This window comes from Solanum stenotomum, chromosome 10 (genome assembly GCF_019186545.1).
Source record: "Solanum stenotomum isolate F172 chromosome 10, ASM1918654v1, whole genome shotgun sequence".
Classification (NCBI taxonomy): Eukaryota; Viridiplantae; Streptophyta; class Magnoliopsida; order Solanales; family Solanaceae; genus Solanum; species Solanum stenotomum.
Window position 1 is genome coordinate 31,808,607 of NC_064291.1, and position 22,154 is coordinate 31,830,760.

A 22,154-nucleotide genomic window follows, 5' to 3' on the forward strand; every position below is an offset into this window, starting at 1 on the left:
ATTTCAGTTATGTTACTATCTTAGTGTCAAGCTACGCCATGTGGTTCTCTTAGAGTCTCTCGGGATTATAAGTATCATGTGACGTCTAGGGGGTAGTCTTAGGTCATGACACTATATCCACATCGTAATCAAGCACTACAAAATTGGCTAGGTAAATGAATCTATCTAATTTGACTAGAATGCCAAATAGTATACCCACATGCCTATTTATAGAGTGGTCTGCCATAAGAAATCTTATTGGTGTGGGCTTGGGATTGCCAAGACTCAAATTCTTGAAAATTATGAGGGGCATCAAGTTGATACTCACCTCAGCATCACACTTGTCATTTGTGATGCTTGTGGCTGCCACGCCCAAAGAGACCTCAGTATCTATTGTATACTATGCTTTATTGGTCTGTGTCATTTGGTCGAGTAAAGCTAAATCAAGACCAAAAGTTTGGTCTATGAGAGAAAAGCAACCACGTTGTTTGCCACTGCCTTGTTAATCAATTCCAATGAGAGATTGTAATTTTGCAGCAATACTCCCTTAGAAAGACCATGGTTAGGACACAACATGAGCTTCTTCTTAAACCTTAGTCGAACTTCATAAATCGGTTCACCTAGTAGTTGGCGGAAATTGTTGATTTTATCTCGTAATTGGAGCATACATGAGGGTGGGTAGACATATTCAAGGAATGCTTCTGTTAGTTTATTATAGAACCTTGTGGAAACTCCTCAAGCCATGTCGTGGCTTCTCACGTAAGAAGAAAGGGAATAGCTTGATTTTTGGTTCAAGCCATGTCGTGGCTTCTCACGTAAGAAGAAAGGGAATAGCCTCAAACATATTGATTTTTGGTTGATGTTAGTTATGTTCAAGGGTTGGCATACAAATTGTGGCGGTAGGCATCCTCACTTTCTAACCCGCTAAAGAGTCCCCTCATTTAAAGGAGATGGACCATAGTACTTGTGACATGGAACACGACATTCCCTATGATTGGTAGTAGGCGAATGGCCCTAGCCATTCCATGTCCCATCGGCTCGTCATCTATGCTGACATAACTATCCACCCTATAATTTTCATTTTTGTGGCTCATCCTTCCAATTGTTTTACCAACACCAAACACACAGAAAGAAAAATGCACAATAGTTTGAATCAATAAACAAATCAAGGAAATCACTAATCAATCCTAAGACAACAATACCATTTTTTATAACACTCAACTATACTTTTAAATTAAAGTAAATGTGGTCATCTATAAAAGTAATACCTAACTTTATTAGTCGGGATCGAATATACAAGAATTGGCAATAAGGATTAAGGTTTGTTTATTTGTCAATTCATATCTAACAATCACATTGTATCACACCAAGTATTTGAATGGGGTGAAATTGTAACAAATAATTTGCTTCAAGACTACGATTATCAAGATAACTTTAGCAACATAATAAAAGATCTATCAAGTTTGGAAATGACTAGGAAGGTGTGCAATTTTGATTGGGCTTCAATGCAATAAGCAATATTAACTAGTGAACAACCAATTAATACATTGATAACATTTCACTAACACTATATCTAAAGTTCTCTCAACCAAATTGATATGTGTATCTTTGGTTCTTCTGAATCTTAGGACCTTACCATAAAAAATATCAAATATTGCTTGAGTAGATTTCTAACCCTTAGATGTGAAATCAATCGAATTTAGACTATCTCTAGCTGTAATAAAATGATTTACTTCTTAAGTCCTCACTATTGAAATCTTACCCAACTTCACTTCTCTTTCTCAAGAAAAAGTGTCATTAGAGAGTTCAGTCAATTATTGCAACCATACCTTGAAGACAACAATAGATCCATGCATAATAATTGATTTTACAACTATTTAATCACCACCCTTTCAAGTTTACACAAACATAGTGCACAGAGACCCCTAGAAAAGTTTACACACTTAGCTTTCTGCTTAATGCTGGTGTATATTCTAGTTTCTTCCATCTTGTGTCTGCATTGCACTTGCGAAATGCCGGTGCACTTCTGCTGGATGTCGATTCCGTCTAGTGTGTTAAGTGATTTTTCATTTCAAATTCTTTATTCTTCATGTTCAAAGGAATACATGCACATAAGAGAAGAACGCTTGGAATCCCTTCTATTAGCATTAAAACTTAGCAATAATTCATGAATAAGAGTTTGATGAGTTGGTTAAATACCAAATTATCACTACAACAAAAGGAATAATAATATGCAGCCTGAAGCAGCCATTGGACGGGATATTGTTTCATCAGCTTACCAAACTAGAAAATCAATTCTTATCAACCAATCAAATATGTTGAATAATTATATTAATCATCTATATTCTAATATTGATAAATCAATTTTAATTTTCAGATTTAGGTGTGATCTTGTTTGCCAAACATAAGAAATCAAAGTAATTTGGCCTCTCTGACAAGATGCAGAAAGCACATTTAAATCATTTTTATTCTAACTTTCATCATAACTTTTAAAACTCAACCTGAAATCGAGAGATGAAATTTTTCAAAGTCTAGGATTGTTTTGTTCTTTGACGTAGGACTTCCTATTAACTATTTCATCTAATGAACCTCAACATCCTAGATTTCAAGGAGATGGCTTTAATATTGGATTACGGGTTAGAATTCTAAAAATCATATCTATCATGTAATTAGCCTTTTTTTATTATTCTAAGTTGTTAATTTACATTTCTTAGTATAGAATTGATATCCTAACACTTGTAAATGATGTTGGGGAGATCTACTTTCCCATATAATAATTTCCCTTGGCATAAAAACTTCTCTAGAGGGATTATTAGAGTAGAAAGACCGTGAATTAGGATATTCTGATCGCGAGAAAACTATTGTAAGATGAAATAGCCCTTGGGTAAAGAACTTGACCTTGATAAAGGGTAGAATGAAGTGGGTTGAAATTCCTCAAAGCTATTGTTTGAAGAGTAGATAATTATATACTCTTATATTTTCTTGTTTTAAATTTGAGCATTTTGAAAGCTTTAGGAAAAGGAAGGTTCATACTCTATCACCCCGTATCCTAAAAAGGGAAGTAAAACCAGATTTTGGGAAAATGCAGGTGCCAGCCACGAGGGCCACTATGACTCATTGATGGGATCGTGGATCGTAGGTGTGGTCTGTGGATGCCCTGCCTTAGGGAGGTTTTGAGGCTCAGGACCACGGTCTGTGATCGGGGTTCGTGGTTCGATGGCCAAAATATTGAGTCCTAGATGACCAATGCCGGTCCACCATGACGGACCGTAGGTCAGACCACGGTCCGTTGACTGGGGTCCGTTGGTGGTCAGCTAGCAATTATTTTTAGGGCCAGTTATGTCTTTTTCTAATTAATTAGTTCATATACTACATCGTTTTACCCTTCACTAAGACCCCTTATATAAGTATTTTAACCCCCAAATCAGCCAATTCACTTTATTCTATCAAATTCACCAAAGAGAACTCTCAAATATTTCTCTCTCTAGAAACTTGAAGAAGAAAAAGATTTAACCTAGGGTTTCAAGTCAAGGTCTCAAATCCTCCATTGAAGGCTAGCTTTTGGTTCAAGGTATGATAGTTTTCATCCAAGGATTCCTTTCATCCATGAAGTTCTTAAATTCTCTATTTCTAAAGGTAGAATTCTCAAATTAAGTTAGGGTTTTCTTCAATCACCATGGGTTCTTTTGATTATTGATTTATATGATTGAATTATGATCTATCATGCATGGATTGATGAAATATGATGATTTTATGATAATTTCTCCATGAACCCATGTAATCCCTATGTTTTCAAGTTATGAATTATATGATGTGGGATTTTTAGTATAAAGCAAGTGTTTTATGAAATTAATCATGTATTTCAAGCTTTACATGTATTTATTATGAAATCCAGATTTAACCCACGTCTTTTAAGAATTGATGATTGAAAGTGGATTTTGAGCCTCAAAAGGTAAATTATGGACTTATGCATTTTCTTATGAAATCTATGCAAATGTTTTAAGGATGCTTTGAGAGTAAAGTATCAATGATGATGTTATTGTTGTGTTGTTGAAATGACATTCTCATAAACACACCTAGTATGATGTGAAAGGTTTTCTCACATAAAAAGGATTCTTAGGTTGAAAGACTTTCTAACCTAATTGAATCAAAGAGTAAGAGCTATCCTAAAGAATTAGCTTGGATTGGTTGTCCAGGGACACCTTTTCATAAATAATTAGGTCAAGTGGAAATGAATATTCCGTGGGATTTATGCTTAGCACCGAGTGGATATTGATAATGGGATGGAAGCTCTCCCGTAGTAGAGGCCGGGTTTCTAGAAGAAATCTCATGAGAGGGAAGCTCTCCCGTAGTAGAGGCCGGGTTTCTAGTAGCAATCTCCTTATCCCTTAAACTATGTGCCCCCATAGGTTGATTAGCTAGTGGATCCACTTAAGCTAGAAGTTCATGGTTCTACCTTGGCAAGTAGGATAACCGTTTTCGGTGTGGGAGACTCCGAGGATCATGTTATAGCTCATATGGTCTCAATATCGGTTAAGGCTAATTCCCCACAAGTAATAACGAACTAAGTTTACTTCAGGAAATATCTCACATGAGTTCAAAGGTTTTAAAGATGAAGTTAGCTTGCATTGACCATGATTTTATGACTTATGCTTTATCACTCTTTTATATCATGTTTAGCTTGGTCAATTGCATGTCATGAAATGAAATGTCCCTTTAGCATGTTTTGAATATTTTATGCATGGCTATCATACTTGGTACATTATTTTCTACTAACGCATACTCTTACCTACATTTTTCCCAAATGTAGGGTCCAACAAACATGTTTCCGAGTCTCGTGGCTAGTAGTTGAGTTCATGATTTCTGAGCTTTGGTGCGTTCTCATGCTTCGAGGATGGAGTTTATTATTTTCAATTTCTTTCATGTATTTCTCTTTTGTACATGATGTATGGGCTAGGACCAATTGCATTCTATTGTATTAGATGGCTATGATGAGACAAAGTATGTTTAGACTTCCACTTTTCTTTTATAAAATGTTTTGGACTTGGACTATTGTTTTAATCTTATTGTTCTATTTCATATGTTATGAGAACTAAGTGGCCTGTATGGAGTCCTTCGGGGTTCTATATGCCATGTTACATCTAGGGGGTTCCCCTGGGTCGTGACAAACTTGGTAATTAGAGCACAAGGTCTAGAATGGTCCTAGGATGTCTCATAAGCCACATCTAGTAGAGCCTGGTTCATGAGTGTGAAGCGCACCACATTTATGATTGAGAGGCTATAAGATGAGTAGAAAACTCCACTTCTTTCATTACTCTTAAGTCGTGCAATAGAGTTTAACTCTATAAAGTCTCTCTCCTAATCCTTATCCCATGTTCTTCAGTATATGGCTACCTGAAAAGCTTATCCTAGATGAAATGTGAGGGAAAATAAGGAAAAAGAAGCTCCTCCCCAAGCTCCTCAAGTTTCGGTTGATACTTTGGCCGAGCAAGTGTCGAATGTGAAGTTTAGGGATTCTTTTCAAGTGTTGTCTCAAACGGTGATGACCCAAGAAAATAGGGAGGTTGTGGTTCCCTTGAACCTAAATGTGGGTACGACGGCTTCAAGAGTGAGGGACTTCACAAGGATGAATCCTCTGGAGTTTCATATATGGTTCTAAGGTTGAGGAAGACCCTCAAGAGTTTATTGATGAGGCCTATAAGGTGTTGATGATCATGAGAGTTACGCCGGTAGAAATAAGTGGAGTTGGTCGCTTATCAACTAAAATGAGTGGCTCAAATATGGTATAACTAATGGAAAGAAGGGAGACCGAAAGATGCGGGCACTCTTGATTGGGAGAAGTTTATAGTCGCTTTTCTTGATAGGTTCTTTCTCCTTGAGATGAGGGAAGCCAAGGTGCTTGAGTTTATTAACCTCAAGCAAGGGAGTATGAGTGTGAGGGAGTATGCTCTAAAGTTCACCCAATTGTCGAAATATGCTCCAACAATGGTTGCGGATTCAAGGGCTAGAATGAGTAAGTTCATTTCGGGTGTGTTCAAAATGGAAGTTAAAGTGTGCTGAACCGTCATGCTCATTCATGACATGGACATTTCTCATCTCATGGTGCATGTACAATATATTAATGAGGAAAAACATAAGGAAAAGTCTAGAGAGGTAAAGAGGGTTAAGACCGGTGATATAAATTTCTCTTATGCAAGGTCCGATGGACAAGGTCATCGTAGATTCCGGTCAAGATTCCTCCAATGCTCCTCCAAAGTTAAACAACGATAGGGTGTCTAACCATAAGCCTCAAAGAGGTAATGGTAGTGGATCTTCATTGTCTAAGTCTACTTGTACTAAGTGTTGAAGGAAACATGATGGTAAGTCACTAGCCGACATGGATGGTTGTGGTAAAAGTGGTCACAAAATAAGGGATTGCCCAATGATTATGGCCAAAGGAAGAGAGGGCAAGCAAGCTCCACCTAATTGTTTGGGTTCCAATGCTCTAAACAAAATCACTTCTATGCACTTCAGACTCATGGTGAGCGAGAAAGTTCTCCCAATGTGGTTACCGGTACGTTGAAAGTCTTTCAACTTGATTTATATACTTTGCTTGATCCCGGTGCTACTCTTTCTTTTGTGACGCCATATGTGGCAATGAGATTTTATGTGCTCCCTGATGTGTTGTTAGAAACTTTTTCTGTGTCTACTCCTGTTGGTGATTCTATTGTGGCTAAGAGGGTTTATAGAAAGTGTCTCATTTCCTTGTCCCATAGAGTTACTCTTATTGACTTTGTACAACTTGATATGGTAGATTTTGATGTTATCTTGGGTATGGATTGACTGCACTTTTTTTATGCTTCTATTGATTATAGAACTCGTGTACTCAAGTTTCAGTTTCGAAATAAGCCTATCCTAGAGTGGAAGGGAGGAAATTCTATGCCTAAGGGTCAGTTTGTCTCTTGTCTTAAAGCTAGAAATATTATTTGAAAGGGTTGCATTTACCATCTAGTTAGGGTGAGAAATGTAGATTCCGAAACCACTTCTCTTGAGTTGGTCCCAGTTGTAAATGAGTTTTCGGAAGTGTTTCCAGATGACTTACCCGGTATTCCTCCTGAGCGGGAACTAGACTTCGTTATTGACCTTCTCCTAGATACTCAACCTATTTCTATTCCTCCTTACTGTATGTCTTGGCAGAACTTAAAGAGTTGAAAGAACAATTGAAAGGTCTGCTAGATAAGGGTTTCATCCGACTGAGTATCTCTCTATGGGGTGCTCCAGTTTTGTTCGTTAGGAAGAAGGATGGTTCTCTTCGTATGTGTATCGACTATCGTGAGTTGAACAAGGTGACTATTAAGAATAAGTATCCTCTTCCAAGGATAGATGATTTGTTTGACCAACTTCAAGGGGCAAGTTATTTCTCTAAAACTGATCTTCGATCGGGTTATCACCAATTAAGGGTGAGAGAACATGACGTTCCTAAGACGTCTTTTCAAACTCGGTATGGCCATTATGAGTTTTTGGTAATGTCGTTTGGATTGACTAATGCTCTAGCGGCGTTCATGGATTTGATGAATAGGGTGTTTAGATAATACCTTGACATGTTTGTGGTTGTGTTCATTGATGATATTTTGATCTACTCAAGGAGTGACAATAAGCATATTGATAATTTGAGAATCGTATTGCAAATTCTTAAGGACCAACAACTTTTTGCAAAGTTTAGCAAATGCGAATTTTGGTTAAGGTCCGTAGCTTTCCTTGGCCATATTGTTTCAAGTAAGGGTATTGAGGTAGATCCTATGAAGATGGATGCGGTCAAGAGTTGGCCAAGACCTCTAACTCCTTCAGATATTAAAAGTTTCTTGGGTTTGGCCGGTTACTATAGAAGGTTTGTTGAGGGATTTTCTTCAATTGCCTCTTCTTGGACGACTTTGACTCAAAACAAGGCTAAGTTCATATGGATCGAGATGTGTGAGAAGAGTTCTCAAGTGTTGTAAGATAGACTTACTTCAGCTCCGGTGTTGACCTTACCGGAAGGGACAATGGCTTTGTGGTTTATTATGATGCCTCAAGAATTGGGTTAGCGTGTGTGATTATGCAAAATGGTGAAGAGATTGCCTATGCCTCAAGGCAACGTAAAGTTTATAAAAAGAATTATCCTACCCATGAACTTGAATTAGTGACGGTTGTTTTTGCCTTAAATAGTTGGAGGCATTATTTGTATGGTGTGCATGTAGATGTGTTTACCGACCACAAGAGTTTTCAATATGTGTTTAATCAAAAAGATTTGAATCTTTGCCAAAGAAGGTGGCTTGAATTATTGAAAGATTATGGCATGAGTGTTCTTTATCACCTCGACAAAGCTAATATGGTAGCAGATTCTCTTAGTCGGTTGTCTATGGGTAGTGTGGCCCATATTGAAGAAGAAAAGAAAGAGTTGATTCGAGATGTTCATAGATTGGCTCGATTAGGTGTTCAATTGGTGGATTCCACCAAGGGTGGTTTTATGGTTCACAATAGTTCCGAATCATCTTTGTGATCGATGTGAAAGCCAAACAAGGTTTTGATACAATTTTAGTAGAATTTAAAGAAGCGGTGCTTAAGAAATCCGTTGAGGCTTTCTCCCAAGGGGGATATGGTGTACTTAGGTACCAAGGTCGTTTGTGTGTTCCAAATATTGATGGCTTGAGGGAACAAATATTGACAGAAGCCCATAGTTTGCGGTATTCCATTCACTTGGGAGCCACCGAGATGTACCGTGATTTGTGGGAAGTCTATTGGTGGAATGGGATGAAGAAGGATATTGCGAGATTTGTGGCTAAGTGTCCAAATTGCCAACAAGTTAAGGTTGAGCATCAGAGACCGGAAGGTTTATCCCAAGACATTAGCATTCCTACTTGGAAGTGGGACGACTTGAATATGGAGTTTATTGTTGGTTTGCCTTGCACCCGGCGACAACATGACTCTATTTGGGTGATAGTAGATCGGATGACGAAATCGGCTCATTTCCTTCCCGCCAAGGTTTCTTATTCGGCGGAGTACTATGCCAAGTTATACTTGAGAGAAATGGTAAGGTTTCATGGAGTGCCTTTGTCCATTATTTCCGATCGTGGTACCTAATTCACTTCTCAGGTTTGGAAGTCATTCCAAAAAGGCCTTGACACTAAGGTTAAGCTTAGCACGACCTTCATCTCTAAACCGATGGGCAAGCGGAGCGTACCATCCAAATTTGGAAGATATGTTAAGAGCTTGTGTGATTGATTTTAAGGGTAATTGGGATGACCATTTTCCATTGATTGAGTTTCCATATAACAATAGCTATCACCCGAGTATTGGTATGGCTCCATTTGAGGATCTTTATGGTAGGAAGTGTGGATCTCCTATATGTTGGTTTGAGGTGGGTGAAGTTGCTCTAATAGGTCCCGAATTGGTACATAAGGCCATAGAGAAAGTTAGACTTATTAGATAAAGGTTGAAAATGACTCAAAGTCGGCAAAAATCATATGCCGATGTAAGAAGAGGTGATCTTGATTTTGATGTTCATGATTGGGTTTACTTGAAAATTTCACCCATGAAGGGTGTGATGAGGTTTGGTAGGAAAGGGAAGCTTAGTCCCCGATATGTAGGCCCATATTAGATTTTGAGGTGTGTTGAGAAAGTTGCTTATGTGTTAGATTTGCTAAATGAGTTGTCATCGGTGTGTCTGGTTTTCCATGTCTCCATGTTGAAGAAATGTGTTGGTGATCCGACATCCATACTTTCCTTAGAAGGGTTGGGAGTTGATGAAAATTTTTATTATGAGGAAGTTTCGATTGAGATTTTAGACCGACAAGTCAAGAAGTTGAGAAACAAATAAGTAGCTTCCGTGAAAGTTTTGTAGAGGAATCAGTTAGTTGAGGGTTCTACTTGGGAGGCCGAGGCTAGCCTTAATTGGGGAATTCAATCATATTTATCAATAATCAAAAGAAATCATGGCTATTGAAGAAAACCCTAACTTAATTGGGGTATTCTACCTTTAGAAATAGAGAATTTGGGAACTCCATGGATGAAAACTATCATACCTTGAATCCAAAAGCTTGCCTTCAATGGAGGAATTGATATATTGACTTGAAACCCTAGGTTGAATCTTCTTCTTCTTCAGCCTCGGCCTCCCAAGTAGCACCCTCAACTAACTGATCCCTCCACAAAACTTTCACGGAACCTACTTCTTTGTTTCTCAACTTCTTGACTTGTCGGTGTAAAATCTCAATCGGAACTTCCTCATAATAAAGATTTTCATCAACTCCCAACCTTTCTAAGGAATGTATGGATGTCGGATCACCAACACAGTTCTTCAACATGGAGACATGGAAAACCGGACATACCGATGACAACTCATTTGGCAAATCTAACTCATAAGCAACTTTGCCAATTCACATCAAAATCTGATATGGGCCCACATAGCGGGGCCTAAGCTTCTCTTTATTGCCAAATCTCATCACACCCTTAATAGGTGAAATTTTCAAGTAGACTTGATCAATTACATCAAACTCAAGATTTTTTCTTCTAACATTGACATAGGACTTTTGTTGACTTTGAGCTGTTTTCAACCTTTCCTTAATAAGCCGTACATTCTCCATAGCCTCATGGACCAAGTCGGGACCTATCAAAACGACTTCACCCACTTCAAACCAACCTATATGAGATCTACACGTCCTACCATATAGAGCATCAAATGAAGCCATGCGAATACTTGATATCTATTGTTTTATGCAAACTTAATCAAAGGCAAGTGATCATCCCAATTACCATTGAAGTCAATTACATATGCTCTCAACATATCTTCCAAGGTTTGGATAGTACGCTCCACGTTCCCATCGGTTTGTGGATGAAAGGCCGTACTAAGCTTAACACTAGTACCAAGACCCTTTTGAAAAGATTCCCAAAATTGAGAAGTGAATTGGGTACCACGATCAAAGATAATTGACTAGGGCACTCCATGCAACCTAACCATTTCACTCAAGTACAACTTAAGCATAGTCTTCTGCTGAATAAGAAACCTTGACGGGAATAAAATGGGCCGATTTCATCATTCGCTCTACTATAACCCAAATCGAATCATGTTGTCACCGGGTGCGAGGAAACCCTACTATGAAGTCCATATTCAAATCTTCCCACTTCCAAGTAGGAAAGTTAATATCTTGAGATAAACCTCTCAGCTTTTGATGCTCAACTTTTTCTTGTTGACAATTAGGACACCTAGCCATAAATTTTGTAATATCCTTCTTTATCCTATTCCACCAATAGATCTCCTGCATGTCATGATACATCTAGGTGGCTTTTGGGAGAATGGAATATCGAGAACTATGGGCTTCCGATAAGATTTTCCCTCTCAAATCATCAACAGTAGGATCCTACAAATGACCTTGTTACCTAAGCACACCATCTCCCCTTTGGGAGAAAGCCTCTATGGAATTTTTAAGCACCGCTTCCTTCAATTCAACTAAAGTTGGATCAAGACCTTGCGTTGCTTTCACATCTTCCATTGAAGACGATTCTGACCATTGTGAATCGTAACACCACCTTTGGTAGAGTCAACTAACCGAACACCCAACCGGGCCAATCTATGAACATGTCAAACCAACTCTTTCTATCATTCCCAATATGAGAAACACTACACATCGATAATTGACTAATAGCATCCGCCACCACATTTGACTTGCCGAGGTGATAGAGAAAACTCATGTCCTAATCCTTTAATAACTCAAGCCACCTCCTTAGGCGAAGATTTAGACATTTATACTTAAACACATATTGAAAACTCTTGTGGTTGGTAAAGACATATACATGAACACAATACAAATAATGCTTCCAAATCTTAAGAGCAAACATAACTGCAGCTAGTTCAAGGTCATGCATAGGATAGTTCTTTTCATGAATCTTAAGTTGCCTTGAAGCATAGGCAACAACTTTCCTATTTTGTAAGGACACATCCTAACCCAATTCTAGAAGCATCAAAATAAGTAACAAACCCATCAGTTCCTTCTGGTAGAGTCAACACCAGAGCGAAAGTGAGTCTATCTTTTAACTCTTGGAAACTCTTCTCGCATGCTTTCGACCATTTGAACTTAGCCTTCTTTTGGGTCAAAACCATTAATGGAAAGGTAATAGAAGAAAATCCTTCAATAAACCTTCTATAGTAACCAACCAAACCCAAGAAACTTCTAATATCCGAAGGGGATAGAGAGGTCTAGGCCAACTCTCAACCGCATTCATCTTTTTAGGATCTACCTCAATACCGTTACGGGACATAATATGACTAAGAAAAGCCACGAACCTTAGTAAAAACTCACATTTGTTAAACTTTGCAAAAAGCTGTTGGTCCTTGAGGACTTGCAACACCATCGTCAAATGATTAGTGTGCTTGTCTTTACTCCTTGAATAGATCAATATATCATCAATGAACACAATCACAAATATACCAAAGTATTGTCTAAATACCCTATTCATCAAATTCATAAATGCGGCCAGAGCATTAGTCAAACTAAGTGACATTACCAAAAACTCATAATGACCATACCGAGTTAGAAAAGCCATCTTCGGAATGTCATCCTCCTTTACCCTCAATTGGTGGTAACCCGAACGAAGGTCAATCTTAGAGAAGTAACTTGACACTTGAAGTTGGTCAAATGAATAATGTATTCTTGGGAGAGGCTATTTGTTCTTAACATTAACCTTGTTCAATTGCTGGTAGTCAATACACATACGAAGTGAACCATCTTTCTTTCTAACAAACAAAACTGGAGCACCCCATGGAGAGATACTCGATCGGATAAAACCCTTATCCAACAAATCTTTCAATTGCTCTTTTAATTCCTTAAGTTTTACCAAAGCCATTCGGTAAGGAGGAAGAAAGATAGGTTGCATATGTGGGAGATGGTCAATACTAAAGCCTATTTCCCTTTTGGGAGGAATACTAGGTAGATCATCTAGGAACACTTTCAAAAACTCATTTACAACAGGGACCAACTCAAGAGTCCGGGTTTTAGAATTTATATCCCTCACCCTAACTAGATAGTATATGCAACCCTTAGAAATCATCTTTCTAGCTTTAAGACAAGAAACAAACCGACCTTTTGGCATAAAATTTCCCACTTCTCACTCTAGGATAGGCTCATTTGGAAATTGAAACTTGACTACACGGGTTCTACAATCAATAAAAGCATAACATGAATGCAACCGGTCCATACCAAGGATAACATCAAAATCTATCATATCAAGCTCTACAAGATCAACATGAGTGACTCTATGGGCCAAGGAGATGTGACACTTTTTATAGACCCTATTAGCCACAATAGAATAACCTATAGGTGTAGAGACAGAGAAATGATCTAATAATACATTTGGAAGAATATCAAACCTCACAGCCACATATGGAGTCACAAGAGACAAGGTAGCAATGGAGTCAAGTAAAGCATAAACATCAAGTTGGAAGACTTTCAACATACCGGTAACCACATCGGGAGAACCCTCTTACTTACGCGAGTCTGAAAAGCATATAATCTATTTTTCTTCTGGCTCCCACTAGAACTTGATGAAGGGTAAAGTGGAACCCATTGTTAATTATCCCCATCATTCTTAGCAACTGGGGACAATCCCTTATCTTGTGATTAGTCTTACCACAAACAAAGCATGCATTAGAACCGACTAGACATCTACCCTCATGCTTCCTTCCACACTTAGCACAAGTAGGCAATGAAGATCCCTAACCATTTTCTTTTTGAGCCTTAAGGTTAGGCACCGCATTTTTATTGAACTTAGGAGGAGTATTGGAGGAACCTTGACTAGAAAACCTTTGTCAAAACTTAGAACGACCATGTCTCTCGGACCTTGAATATGAAAAGTCATCATTACAAGTTTTCGCCCTCTTTGCCTCCCTAGACCTTTCCTTAAGTTTCTCTTCTTCTATTTGTTGAGCATGAACCATAAGACGAGAAATGTCCATTTGATTGATAAACATGGTGGTACGACACTCCTTAACCACCATTTCAGACATACCTGAAACAGACTTAATCATCCTTGCCCTAGGATCGACAATCATAGTAGGAGCATAACTAGACAATTATCTGAACTTCAAAGCATCTTCCTTCACACTCATGTTTTCTTAATGAAAGTTTATGAATTCAAGCACCTTTACCTCCCTTATTTCAAGGGGAATAAACCTATCAAGGCAAGCGACCTTAAACTTTTCCCAATCGAGAGGACCCGTTTTAACTGCGCTTTCTTCCTTTATTGGTTGAACCAAACTTGGGCAACATCCTTAAGTTTTAAAGCGACCAATTCCAGCTTTTCCACTAGCGTCACTCCCATGATTATCAACACCTTATACACTTCATCAATAAACTCTTGAGGATATCCCTCAACCTTAAAACTATCAAACTCCGAAGGATTCATTCTAGTGAAATCTCTCACTCTAGTTGCCGCTGTACCCACATTTGGGTCTATGGGGACCATAACCTCCCTATTGTCTTGAGCCATCATGGCTTGAGCCAACACTAGAAAAGCAGCCCTAAACTCCGCATTAGTCACTTGTTTAGCTAAAGAGTTGACCGAAATTTGAGGAGCTTGAGGAAGAGCCTATTGTTCCACATTCTCATTCGCATTTCTCCTAATGTATACTGTTCGAGGGGCCATATCCTGTAGAGAATCGGATAAGGATTAGGAGAGAGGCATTATAGAGTTAAAATCTATCGCACAACTTTAGAGTAATGAAAGAAGTGGAGTTTCCTAATCATCTTATAGCTTCTTATTTATAAATGTGCTGCGCTTCACAATTATGAACAAGACTATATTCAATGTGGCTTATGACACATCCTAGGACCTTTCTAACCCTTGTGCTCTGAATACCAACTTTTTCACAACCCAAGGTACACCCTAATAGTAACATGGCGTATAGGACTGTGAGAGGCCCTACACAAGCCACTTAGCCTACATAAACAAGATTATAGAAAATGAAGAGATTTTAAAAACACAAGTCATATCATAGTAAGTTTATAAAATGAAGCTGAAGTCTACACAATCTCAATATACACCAATTACATAAAGAGTGACCGGGATGTAACCCTGTCATCATGTACAATATTTGAAAAGTAAAGACGAAAAGAGATAAAAGGTTTGGTCCTCAAAAAATGAGGACTCACCACTACTAAGTTAAGATGAAGTGACTTCTAGCCACGGGGATGAGAAACTGGAGAGTCAGACCCTACATTTCAGAAATAATGTAGCCAAGAGTATGCATTAGTACAAAAATGTACCAAGTGTGATAGCGATGCACAAAGATATGAAATTACGCTAAAAAGTACATGTCATGTCATGCAAAGAACAAGTTAAAACCATAAGAGAAAGTTATAAAACATCTTAATAAGCATGATCAAATGCAAGTAAAACTCATCTTTGAACTCTTGTGAGTTACTTCTTGAAGTAACCTTAGTTCATCATTATACTTGTTTGTGGGAAATTAGCCTTAACCGACCTAGAGAGCATGTGAGCTATAATATGGAATCCGGTGTCTACCCCATACTAAAAAAGGGTGTTCTCACTTGCCAAGGTAAGAGCCATGAACTTCTAGCTTACGTGGATCTATTAGCTAATGTCTATGTAGACAACCTATGTTGACACATAGTTTATGGGACACGGGTAATCACCAATTGTCCACTCAATACTAAGCTTAATTCCCATGGAATAGTCATAAATCATATTCGTCTTATCTTTAAGGGTCACAGGTAATAACCTCTTGCCCTACATTACGGGGACATGGGTAATCGCCTGCTATCTTACCATTAGAAAAGCTCCTAAACTTGATTCATAGTTAAGTTGAGAAAGCCTTTCAACTATAATAATCCTTTATGTGAGTAAACCATTTACATTCATGTATTGAGTAATTATGTGAGAAATCCTTTCACAACAATTAAGAACGACAACATCATATATGCTTTACTCTCAAAACAACTTAGATCATACTTCATCAATTTCATAAGAAAATGCACATTTCCATAATACATCGTTCATAGTTCAAAATCCACTTTCAATCATGAAATCTAGAGATCATGGGTTAAGCATGGGTTCATGAGGATTCATCTTAAAATCGTGGAATTATCTCAATTCATGCATAATAGCTCATAAAGCAATCAAATAAATCAACATTGAAAGGAACATATGGCATAGAAGAGAAGCCTAACTTCAATTGGGAATTTATTGCTTCAAAATTGGAGAATTTAGGAACTTTATGGAGGAAAGAGCTCCATAGATGAAGACTCTCATACCTTAATACCAAACGCGTGGATTCAATGGTGGAATTGGAGACTTGACTTGAAACCCTAGTCATCTTCTTCAAGTTTCTAGAGAGAGAATTTGGGGAGGATGAACTTGTGCTTCTTTTAGGAATTTGAGAGAATGAATTAGTAGATTTTGGAGGTTTTAACATTTATATATGGTCCCTAATAGAGTGTAAAGTGACATAGTATAGAATTATCACAATTAGGAAAGGACCAAAAAACCTTCTTAAAATAACTGCCAACCCCGTCGATGGTGGAGACCTACATTTCATGGGTGCACCTACGGACCGATCTAGTTTATCGTCTATGGATTGAGAAACTTGTTCTCTAGGCCTTCAAACAACGAGACCCATGTATGGTCCGTCGATCAACCTACGGTCCGTAAATGGCCCTTATAGGTCTAGCTGAAATCTCTTAAAATCCTACTAAGTCTGAGACTTATCTACGAGACCTACCTACAACTCGTGGATAGGATTCCAGACCTTCCTGGTTGGTCATATAAAAGTAGTGGAACTTGACATTTTTAGAAATATTAGACTGGACATCCACGAAGCTATCTACAGACGGTGTGTCAGTCCACGGGCCATTGGTGGATCCGTTGGTATTGGCACTAGATCCTGGAAAAGCTTTAATTTCCTGTATTTTTGAATTCGAGGTGTTACGGTATGTGTTTGTTTCTTATAATTTCAAATTCTTGTGATGATTAGAATATCTATGTTGGTGAATTATAATTCAAGTGATTGTTGGACAATGATATGTCACAATGAGATTATTTATGTGACAGGTAATTTGGTTGAGTTGTTGTTTAATTGTTTCTATACCTATTTACCTATTTTGTCGGCTTATCTTTATGTAGTAGGTTATTTTTGTGCGTGCATTGACTATTTCCCCCTTTCCATAGATCCTATATATTGTGCTTTAATTATGTGAGGATGGGTGAAACTTCCTGATATGGTGAGGAGATTTTAGGGTGAGTTTTCCCCCTTTTAGATTTTTTGAGTTGAAAGGGTTTACTTTGGTTAGTATTTTAGGCAAACTGGCTTGGAAGATAATTACATTGGCTCTGCTAGATTCATAGCATTGAGTTTGGTCTTCTAGGACCTTGGGTTTGTATCTTGTAGTGGTCAGGTTTATTTTAAGGTGCTTGGTTGTTTGTTGGCTTTTTAGTTGTTTTGGTGGTAGGTTTGACTTTGGTTAATATTTCATCAAAATGAAATTTTTTGGTTGTTTCATCAATTCCATTGAGTTTGGAATGTCATTTATGGTTGGTTAGCATGTTCAAATTGCTTTTGGCGAACCTTGGGATTCTTGTCCTAAGCTTCTGTTGCAACCTCTCTTGTGGAGATTTACTCTCTTTGAGGTAGCTTCTCCTACAAAGATGCAGCTACACTAGCGAAATTAGGTGACTCGAGAGGCAATCACACCAGTGGGGTCTGGTAACTTCGACAGTCACGTGTCTGCGGGTTGTGTCATCTCCTACAGATTTGGAGAGATCCATTTATGTAATGACTCAATTTATCATTTTTGGTAATTTCCCTAAATTTACTATTTTACCCTCCCAACATAAACTCCGAGTCTTTTATGATTGAGTTTTGAAAGTTGGTTTTGATCTTTGAGTAAAAAGTTATGAATTTATGTAACTTTTCAGTTTGAAAGGTTATAGTTGTTGAAAAATAGTTTTTGGTGTCTTTTGGAGTTTCAAGTGTTTAAATGGAATTGCATCGATTCCATCAGTCCCGAAACTTGGAACTTGGACTAGGAGACCTCTAGGGTTTGGATTCAGAGTCTTTTGAGGATTTGAGGTCCTAAGTTGGAAATTTGTGGAATTTTAGCCTTTGGGTTGACTTTGGTCAACATTTGGGGTTCAGATGCTCAGATTAGAATTTTGAGAGTCTGTTGGATTCGAGAGATAATTTTAGGCCTAAGAGAGGTCATGGTTGACTTTTCAATGGTCCCGAGCTTGTTTTGACATTTGTAGGCATTATGTTTGTTTCTTATGACTTTCATGGATATCGGGTCAAGTAGACCTCAGATTCATGTTTTCACGATTCCATTGAATCAACAACGTTGATTATGGTTGATTTTCATATATGGTTCATGTGTATGGGATTATGATTGATTCTCAAGGGTCCTTTTGATGATTTTCGTGTTGGTTGATTTTATTGAGATATGGGTTCTGGCGCATCTCGCTATTGCGAGGGTGGGCTCACTTTTGCAAGGTTTGTGATATCGAGGTATGATTCACTTTCGCAAAGGGTCAATTTCCTTTGACCTTCGCGATCAGAAAGGACCTGTTTGTGATTACGACTTTTGAAAAAATAAAGGCTTGATTCGTGAAAGTGAAGGCCAAATTATATTCGGGGTTCGCTTTTGCAAACCCGTGGTAACTGTTGCGACATCAGAGGGGGATTTTTGACATGCAAATTTATGGGTTTAAGCCCCATTTCCATATTTGAGCTTAGTAAAACCCTTGGAGGCAATTTTTAAGAGATTTCTTGACGTAAATCATTTGGGTGGCTTTTGTCCCTAAAATTTTATTTTCCTTTGATTATTTATGGATTCTAACATCAAACCTTGGGATTTGATTTGCAAATGACAAGGGTTTTCAATAACTTGAGTTCTAAACAAACATTGTGATTGTGAATTGATTTTTTATTCTTTTTTGAAATGATTTTCACCAATGATTTCAAATTCCTTTGGTAATATTTTCAAGTAAAATTTTTCTTGATTCAAACCTAATTTTTGGAATTTGGTTTCAAGCTAAATGACCCGTTCTTCAAAGAGCATGAATTGGGTATTGTTTAATCCAGAATCTTATTGTGAATACTTGATTGAAATAGGTTGTGTAGCCTTTGACATTTGTTAGAAAGGAAAGACTCAAGTCTTGGAGTGACTAGTTGATTGAATTTATGGAAGTGATCTCCTAAACCTTGTAAATTTAGTAGGATCATTTATCCCCTTCATTGTGTGTGTTGGGGAGTAATAGGGATAAGGTGATGGATTTATTGTTCCACTTTAATGAAAAGGCAACGTGATAATTATAATGCTTGTGAATCGCCTGGTGGTGAACCCTATTTTATTGATTAATGAAATGGTTTGATGGCATGAGCATGGACTTGAATTACTGGAATTGTTGTCTCCTTCTTAGTGTGTAACATTGCTTATGTGCATTGATTATTGTATACCGTGTTGAGACAAGTGATATAAAATTGATGGAAAATGATTCCGGCTAGTGATATAAAGCCGACGGAAAATGGTTTTAGCTAGTGATATTGTGCAGAAAGGAAATGGTTCTAGAAAGTAATGTGATATAAATCTAATGGGAAATTATTCCGGCTAGTGATATAAAGCCAATAGAAAATGGATTCGGCTAGTGATAAAAAGCTGATGTGAAATGGTTCTGGCTGGTGATGTGAAATAAAGCTGGTGGGAAATGGTTCTGGCTAGTGATATGATATAAAGCCGATGGGAAATGGTCCCAGCTAGTGATGTGATATAAAGCTAATGGGAAATGGATCTGATTCGTGATGTGACATAAAGCCGATGGGGAGTTGTTCAGACTAGTGATATTGTGCCATATGGAAATGGTTCTGGCAAAATTAGGCTTTTATTATTTGATGCATTTGATAAGTGTGATTGATCTACGTGTTACTTGTGATTGACTTACTTGCTACTTATGATTGACATACTTGATACATGTTGGTTGTGGTATCATGACTATTGAACGGTGACTATAACCTTTTGAGCTGTGTTTTGTGAAACTATTAGGTTGGGCTGAATTTTGTGCGGGTTGTAGTTTAAGGAGGTTCGATTAGAATGAAAAGAGTATTCAATTTCTATCTAGTTTGCCTTGTTTATTAGGTTGCTTACTCAGTACCATTTTATTTGGTACTCACGTCGTGCTTTTACACTTGTGTTTGTTCTGATTCTGGTATCACATTGTTGCTCTTATTCTTTTCCCATTTCAAGGCTCGTTGAAGGACTTGAGAGGTAGCTGCTTGTCATCCCAACATGCCCTCTTTTCCTTCATGTTATGCTTTGTTCTCCTTAAGTAATAAAGATATTGAGACTTGTACTTATTTTCTTTTCATACACGTGAAAACCAGGTTTAGGGGTTTTTAATAAAATGATGATATGTTCCACTTTTATCCTGTTCTTGTTCCTTTTCCACGTTTCCTTTCGTTTGGTTGGGTTGAGGAAAACATGACTTGGTGGGAATAGTCAAGTGCCATCATGTCTATTTTTGGGTCATGACAAATGGTATCAGAGCCTCATGTTTATAGGTCTCATGTGTGTACAAGTCAAGTCTATGTAATTTCTCAAGGACTGGTGCAGAGAAAACTGTACTTATCTTCAAGAGGTTATGAAAATTGTTAGAGAACTTACTTTTCTTCATTCTTTCTTATCGTGCATTGTTACTTTAACTTGTGCTGAGTTGCCGCATGTTGTTTTGACATATGTCGGGGACCAGAGCTTCTATTTCTTGTGGTAGAGAAGAGGTGGTCCCTGAGGCAGTTGTCGAGGCCTCAGCTAGGGGTAGAGGTAAGGATCGAGCTAAAGGTAGTGCTCGTGGAGTTTCACAGGTTAGAGCACGTGTCCGAGGAGTGGCACCAGCTAGAGATAGAGGTAGAGATGTTTCTCTTGATCTATATGTTGAGGTTGCAAGGACCAGGTTCCTCCCAAGTTTGGAGCTCCTTTGTTTCAGGAGAATTTGTTGAGGATGCTGGGTGTGTGGGAGAACTTCTCTTAGGTTGGTGCGATTGGTACGCCACAAATTTCTCAGAGGAGGGTAGGGTCGCAGACACCATGTCAGCAGTAGGTTCTAGGTATTCATGACTATCTGTTCCTGTACAGGTTACTAGTGCACCGATTCCTCCTGAGGTTGTTTTGTCAGCGGCTAATAAGTAGTGTTATGAGAGGTTTCAGAAGATATAACCACCCTAGTTTCAAGGTGGTAAGAGCGAGGATGCTAATGAGTTCTTGAATTTATTCCATGAGATTCTTGAGGCAGTGGGTATGGTAGATGCTCCTGATGTTTGTTTTGTTGTACATTATCTTTGTGGACCCGCTAGAGAGTGGTGGAGGACTTATATGAGGTCTAGGACAGTTGGATATCCTCCGACAGAGTGGGATACGTTCTCTGCTGCTTTCCATGACTGTTTCATCCCTTGGAGCGTAAGAGATGAAAGTTGATTGAGGTTGGAGAGCTTGACACATGGTAGTTTGTTTGTGACTGAATATGAGGCTCATTTCTATGAGCTATGCAGGAACACCATGACTGTTGTTCTAGATGAAACAGAGAAAGTCCATAGGTTTACGAGACAGTTAACTTTCTCCATTAGGTCGTATGTGTTCAAAGAAGCGAGAGAGGGTGCTTTTTTCCAATCTATTATAAGCACTGCCAAAGAGGTAGAGTTGATGGTTAGGGAAGAGTGGGGTACCCTTAGAGGGCCTGGTCAAATGGTTAGTTTTCTGGTGTCTCATATGGAGGCAGGGGTTCAGACAGAGGTACCATCCATCTCTTTTCAGCATCGTGGACCTATTCATCCATCTATTCCAACAACTAAGAATGGACAGTTATATCGATGATCCTATGGTTCTAGCTGAGGTGTCCATAGTAGATCATCTAGTTTGCAACAATACTTATATATGGCAAGGTCTTGTTATAGTTGTGGGAATCCAGGTTTTTTTTGAACAGTTTCCTTTTCATACTCACTCAAGTTCCGAACATCTTATTTCGCTTCTCCAGCTAGAGATTCAGTGCTTTTGACCAGGGGTCGAGGCAGAGGTTAGTCGGTTAGAGGTGGTTGGGCTTCTAGTAGGTGTGCTATAGCTCCGCAGAGTGGATGTCGAGGATCTACTTAGACTACAAGTGGCTGAGAG